This window comes from Triturus cristatus, chromosome 10, assembly GCF_964204655.1.
Source record: "Triturus cristatus chromosome 10, aTriCri1.1, whole genome shotgun sequence".
NCBI classification, from domain to species: domain Eukaryota; kingdom Metazoa; phylum Chordata; class Amphibia; order Caudata; family Salamandridae; genus Triturus; species Triturus cristatus.
Genome location: NC_140593.1, coordinates 1,036,603,164 through 1,036,609,592, shown reverse-complemented (window position 1 = coordinate 1,036,609,592; position 6,429 = coordinate 1,036,603,164).

Sequence of the window (6,429 nt, the reverse complement as noted above, 5' to 3'; positions counted from 1 at the left end):
TTGGATTTTATCCAGTTGATATTTTTGTTTGGTCTTAGGACACATTGCTGATAATATTTGCACACTCAGTTATTATTATTTCGTGGTGTAGGATTTACATTTTATAGGAGAATTGTCTTGGATTGCCCATGTACTCCATATGATCCAACTTCAGCACAAATATTGATTTCATGTGTTTCGAGTTTGCTATAAACAAATGTATTTAGACTTTATATAAAGTGTCAAACTCGGGAGGTTGGGCCAAATCTTACATTACATGTATACATGCACACGAATATAACTATCTGTTTATAATATGCAAATATTACGATGCTGTTTGTAGCAGGAAGTAGAAATTGCAAAATGAAAGTATGTCTTCTATTTCTCTCCGTCATGTGACAGGGGTGTTAGCATTTTTAAACAGCGTCATACGCAAAGTTGGTCTCATGTGATCAAGGCCGTTCGTCGGCCGAAACGCGTCATGACAGAAGGGAGACTCTAATACTTTTACGAATAAAAGTGTTTACCGACGAAAAGGAGTTCATGCATTCTTTTACTTGGAGAAACTGATGAATGCTTTGTGCATATATATATATATATATATATATATATATATATATATATATTAGACTGTTAGATAGGTTTCTTTCACTACTTAATGTAATTATTGTAATGCCATTTAACCTCAATCTTTACCTCTCACAAGCACTCCTTTGAGCACTTGCTTCTCCTCACCTATCTTGGAGCACCAATCATGAATGTATTGTATAAATGGATTTGGTAGTGATGAATATGATATAAACTTGTAAAATTGATTTAAAAATACTTCTTTGGAAAAAGGCTTTATTTTGGGTGCTGTTGACTTACAAGTCTTCATATTCTGTTTGGACCAATTCTTTTGTAACATACCTGACCCAGGTCCGGCGGATTACTGGGTTTCCTCATTGTTTTGTAAGGGTACTACGATGGAGCATGAAGCCCGACTGGTCCGGGAGTATTATGGTCGTGATAATCTCCCTCAGTCTTGTCGCTAGCACTTTAGCCACCACGTTGAAGAGTGAGATCGGTCTATATGAATTACATTGGGAGGACGGATTTGCCTGCTTTGTGAATAGCTACTATTGTGGCGATGTGCTGGTCTCTTAGCTGACACCCCCTTCTCTGGCTCTTCGAAACATGGCCAACAGGGGTTTGGCCACCCCAGTCACGCAAATCTTGAGTAATTCAATTGGCAGGCCTTTGGCAACCGTTGATTTCCCAGACTGTAGCCCTCTTTTGGCCCCCAACACTTTCTCTTCTGTAAGGTCCATCCCTGATCCCTCTCTATCCTCTTGTCAATGGCTGTATGTCAAGGGACCACAAAAGCTCTGCGCTGACTAGTTCCAATTCTAAATCTGGGGGGGCATATAGAGCCTCATAATAGGTGGCGAATGCCTCTCCTGTCGCCACATTTGTCTTCATAAAAGGACGCATGGGGAACTCACCGTTCCTTGAATCTTTCGAAGTATCGGGTGGGACATTTTTCAGATTTTTTCTTTAGTTACCTTCTGTTGAAGGTACCACATGTCTATTTTAGAGAACATCCTCCCCCTCCAACCCGCGCCCCCCCAACACCAATATTCCAACCCGTAGAGCAAATACTGCACTCACTTCTGGAAAGGTTCCCACATGCAGGTGCAGTGGGATATATAGGGTTTTGAGAGAAACAAGGGTACCCCAATATGTGAACCTGGGGCGATTAATGTGGTAGAAGAAGAATGGTTCTGGTGTGGCCTAAAAGGTCCAATTAAAAAGTGATCCTAGGGAGAGCACTATGACTAGAGAAATATTAAATGAATTTCCTTAAGGGAGCAAAAACAATGTACATCGGGACATAGGTCAGTTCATGTGAAAGATTTAGTTCCACAATAATAGTATTCAGGTGCTCACACAATAAGTGAAAAAAGCGTGACGTGCAGAGTGATAGAGAATTTTTAAATTACGGCATCGCATTGACAACAATTGTAGAAGACTCCTCAAAGAACTTTTTACACAATAGGAGGAGTTTATGTTGTAGGGGGTCAACGGCGTTTCGATCTCAATTGTTCGAGATCATCATCAGGACGTATAACAGGTGAGAAAGCTGAATTGGTACAGTTATCCGTGAGGCGAAAAGGGCCGAGTTGCTGGCATAAGAATTGTAGTCAAGAGCTTCAATTAGCAGCTGGGGGTGGACAAATTCACCAGGGTTATAGCGCTTAAGATTCGCTAGTGGTAAATGTCACGTATGAGTCGGCTGGGATGGCAAGGACAGCTGTATTAGTTTGGCATTGTGACTCTCTGCCGGAATTATTATAGTTAAAGTCAGCCCCAGTTGACCCCCTACAACATAAACTCCTCCTATTGTGTAAAAAGTTCTTTGAGGAGTTTTCTACAATTGTTGTCAATGCGATGCCATAATTTTAAAATTCACTATCACTCTGCACGTCACGCTTTTTTCACTTGTGTGAGCACCTGAATACTATTATTGTGGAAATAAATCTTTCACATGAACTGACCTATGTCCCTATGTACATTGTTTTTGCTCCCTTAAGGAAATTTATTTTTTATTTCTCTAGTCATAGTGCTCTCCCTGGGATCACTTTATAGTGGGATATATAGGGAGCACAGATTTATTGCCTCACCCCCCTATCTACCCTGTGGGTAATTCCAGGTGCAGTGCACTGTAAACTGGATTGTTTTCTTAAGCAATTTTCCCACTCCCCTCAAATCCGTTGTGTAGTCAGAATGAGCAATCAGTGTGTACCCAAACCTGACAAGGGCCCTACAGCTTGTGCCCTTAAGATGTGTCTCTTGGAGCCATATAACGTCCAGCACATGTCTCCATAAGTGTTGGAGGACCAAAGTATGCTTAACCTTGTGGCCCAGCCGATTGACATTCCACAACCAAATACGTAGGTCTCTGCTCAGTTGATGAATCATTTTATTAAGTGGAATAATAGAATAGGATCACTTCCCAAGTGGGGCACCTCTGCCTTGGCGCCTATGAACTCCGGAACTCATGCCCTCCTCAGCCTAATTGGAGCAATTCTGTAACGATGCATCAATATTCAGAACAAAACCTCCTTCAAGGAAAACGTACCCTGAAACATCTCAAACCTCCCCCCTTCCCTGCCTAGTGAGCTAAAACTGCCCCCCCCAACTTGCAGAGGGCCTGTCACCCAGTATAGAATATAACAAACCAAATTTAGGGGCGGGCAGCACGTGCCAGCCCAAGATCAAATTGCAGGAACAAGCAAATATGAGCCTCTCCTCTAATCAGGATCTCTTTGCAGCAGCCCACAGTCACCGTCTTACATTGAGAAATCTTACAACAACCTTGATCCCCTGCTCACCTAGCCCTCCCCCAAGACCCATGCATGCAATTAGGGACCATTAAAGTCACAAATGATAAGATCAGATTGTATTGGTCAGCTAGTGCGTGCAAATAGGATTTCCTCACAGATCTGGCTTCTGGTCTGGGGACCGGTTGCCTTCAGGAGAGTCAGTGCCCCAGCGGGGGGTTGCCTCCCCCCCCCCGGCCTTCGGGTCTCAGTTTTTAGTCCCTTTTCCATGCACTGGTCTCCATCCCACCACCCACTCCTCAGGGGTGTCAAAGTGTCATGTCTTGCCCTCACTAATGATCCTCAGTCTGGCCAGATAGAGCTTCATGCAATTAATGTCTTTTTCCTGGAAGGCTCGTATTACTGCCTCAAAGCTCCTTCTTTGCATCTAAACTTGTAGGGTGATGTCCAGGAAGAATCTAACAGTCGCATTTTCTATATGCAGATCTCCATGGGTGCACATCGTCTGCAAAATTGCATCCCGGTCTCTATAGCTGGATATTCTTGCTATGATTGTGAGTGGTGGGGCACCCGGTTTTGGCCACGAGCCCAGTGCTCTGTGCGCATGCTCTATGGAAAAGAATTTAGAGAGTCACTTCGGGCGAAGCATGTTAAGTATAAAGTCTTCGAGGAACAGATTCACATTGGACCCTTCCATTCCCTCTAGGGCCCCCACCACCCTGATGTTATTGCGCCTGACCTGCCTTCCTGATCAGCAACTTTTTCTGTAAGGATTGCATTGTTCTTTGTGAGGTCCTGGACCTGCTTCTCCAGGTGTTTATTCGTAGACTGGAGACCATTGTCCAGAAACAGGGTTGCCCTTGGGCTGTTTGGGTGGCGGTGGCTCCTGGTGTTGCCGGGGTTTGTACCTAGGGCCTCCTGCTTGTGCTGCTTGCTCTCTGCTGCTGCTCTGCGTCCCCACTGCGGCTCTCGTGTGTGGTCTACGGGGCTGGGGTTCTTGCCTGGTTGGGCTGTTCCTCGTCCTTGGCTTCCTGGGTGTTCCGGGTGGCTGGGATGGTGTGCTGGGGTGTGCGGTGATGCCGGTGTTTTGGTTCACCGTGTAGGCTGTCTTTTATGGCCTTGTCTCTCTTTCGCGGGGGCCTGGTCACCGGTTTGGCTCTCTGCCTCTGCGGCATCCTGCTCCCTGGCTGCTGGGTTGGCGCTGCGCGTCCGCTGTCGTTTGCAGCGGGTCTGTGCCGCCTTTTCCCCTTGCCACTTTTCCCTCCGGGGCTTCTGTGTTGCTCCACTGGGTGTCTGTGGGCTTTCTTGCTAGCTGCCGCTTTGCCTCTGTGGGACGTGGCCTCCCTGGGTTGTGTGTCTGGGGTCGTAGTCCTCTCTTGTCCGCTTGGGCTTGCCCTCTCTTGCTCATGCCGGGGTTTGCCTGTTTTTTGGCTTTTCTGCGCAGTCCTGCTGCTGGGTGTTGTTGGGACCCGTGCTGTGGTCTGGCCTGGAGTGGGCTGGGTTCCTAGGTTGGATTCCCTCCCCGGGTGTCCTTGCCTGTGCGGCTGGCTCTGTTCCTCTGCTGCCGTCCGGTTCAGCTGGTTGTGGGCCGTGTTTGGCTGTGCCGTGGGTGATTTCTGCCTCTCTTCGGGGTTGCTCGCTCTGTCCGCTGAGGTACGGTGTCCCTTTCCTTTCGGGGGTCTGCCCTCTCTGGAGTTCGGTGTTGCCATATGCTGGGGGGCTTCTTTTGCTGTTGCTGCCTCCTTTTTGCATCTGTTTCTGGCTTCTTCCGTGTTGGTTGCTATTATTTTTTGGTTGCTCATGGCTCTGGCACTGACGTTTCCTGGTTTCTGGGGTTCCTTGGTGTGGCCTTGTGTTCCTCTGCTGCTGCGGCGCTCCTGCTCGTTTCTGGGCTTGTTTTTGGCTTCTTTCGGTGGGTTCTGGTCGCCCCTCCTATTGACTGTGGCGCTCCTACTCTCGCCTGGTCTCTGTGGTTCAGCTGGGTCGGTACAGGTTTTTTTCCTGCTTGTGGCTCCCTGGGGGTGCCTATGGCGGTCGGCTTCTCCGACGGTTTGGGTTGGGTCCTGCTCTCCCTTTCCTTTTGCGTCCCCCCTGGGGTGTGTTTCCAGTGGCGGTTCGCGTTTTGGCTCTCTGGCGTTCGTGTCTGGTTTGTTTGGGGCCTGGCTCTCTTTCGCTGGTGCTGTGTCCTTGACTTGGCTCTGGTTTCCCCTCTTTTGGTATGCAGGGGTTTCCGGTTTCTGCTGGTTTTGGGCGTCTGGTGGTCGCCTTTTTTCGGATGGGTATCCTTGTCTGTGCTCTCTCGGTGGATCCTGGCGGGGTGCTCTCTTGGTTTCGGGTCGTGTTCTGGTGGGTCCTTCTGGGCCTGCTCATGCCGGCGCTTTTTTCCTGGGTTTGGTTCACCTCTAGTTGGGTGTCCGTGTCTCTGCCTGGTTCCTGGGGTTCGGTTGGGTGCTGTTGAGCTTCGGTTCCCCGTTGCTCCTGTCTGGCTGACCGCCCTCTTCTTTTTTCCTGGACTGAGGGTCCCTTGTCCGGCCCTGTGTGGGTCCGGGTTTTCGGGGCTTCTGGGTTGGCTCCTCCGGGGTTGCCTCCTGTTGCTCCTGGTCTGCGGGCTTCCTTCTAGTTCTGAGTGTTCTCTGGCTGGGCCTCCTTGTCGTGCTCTCCCTCCTGACTCATGGGTGTCCGGGTTCTTCTGCTGCTTGGCCCTCTGCTTCTCTGCTTCCTCGGGTTTCCGTTTTGGTGGTTTCCTGTGCTTGTTCTTTCTTCCGGCCTTCTGTTTGGTCCGGCGTTGGGTTGCTGGGGGTCTCGTTCGGCCTCCCTGCCTTTTCTTTGCCCTGGGCTCTACGTGGGCTTCTTCCAGGGTTGGTTGGGCCTGTGGGTCCTCCTGCCCTTGCGGGTTGCTGGGTTTCGGTCCTGGCTTCCTGGTTCTTTGTCCCTTGTTGCCCTCATTTTTTTCTGTCTCTTGGCTCCTCTTCGGTGTTATGAGGGGTCGGACCTGGTGGTTTTCCGGTCTGGGTGCTATGCGCCCTAGGGCTTTTTGTTCCGTGGCTCTGGCCCTTGCTGTGTGCTTGGCCTGGGTGTTGGGTGCCTGTGCGGTCGTCCTCCTTCTTGGCTTCTGTTTTTTTCTGCC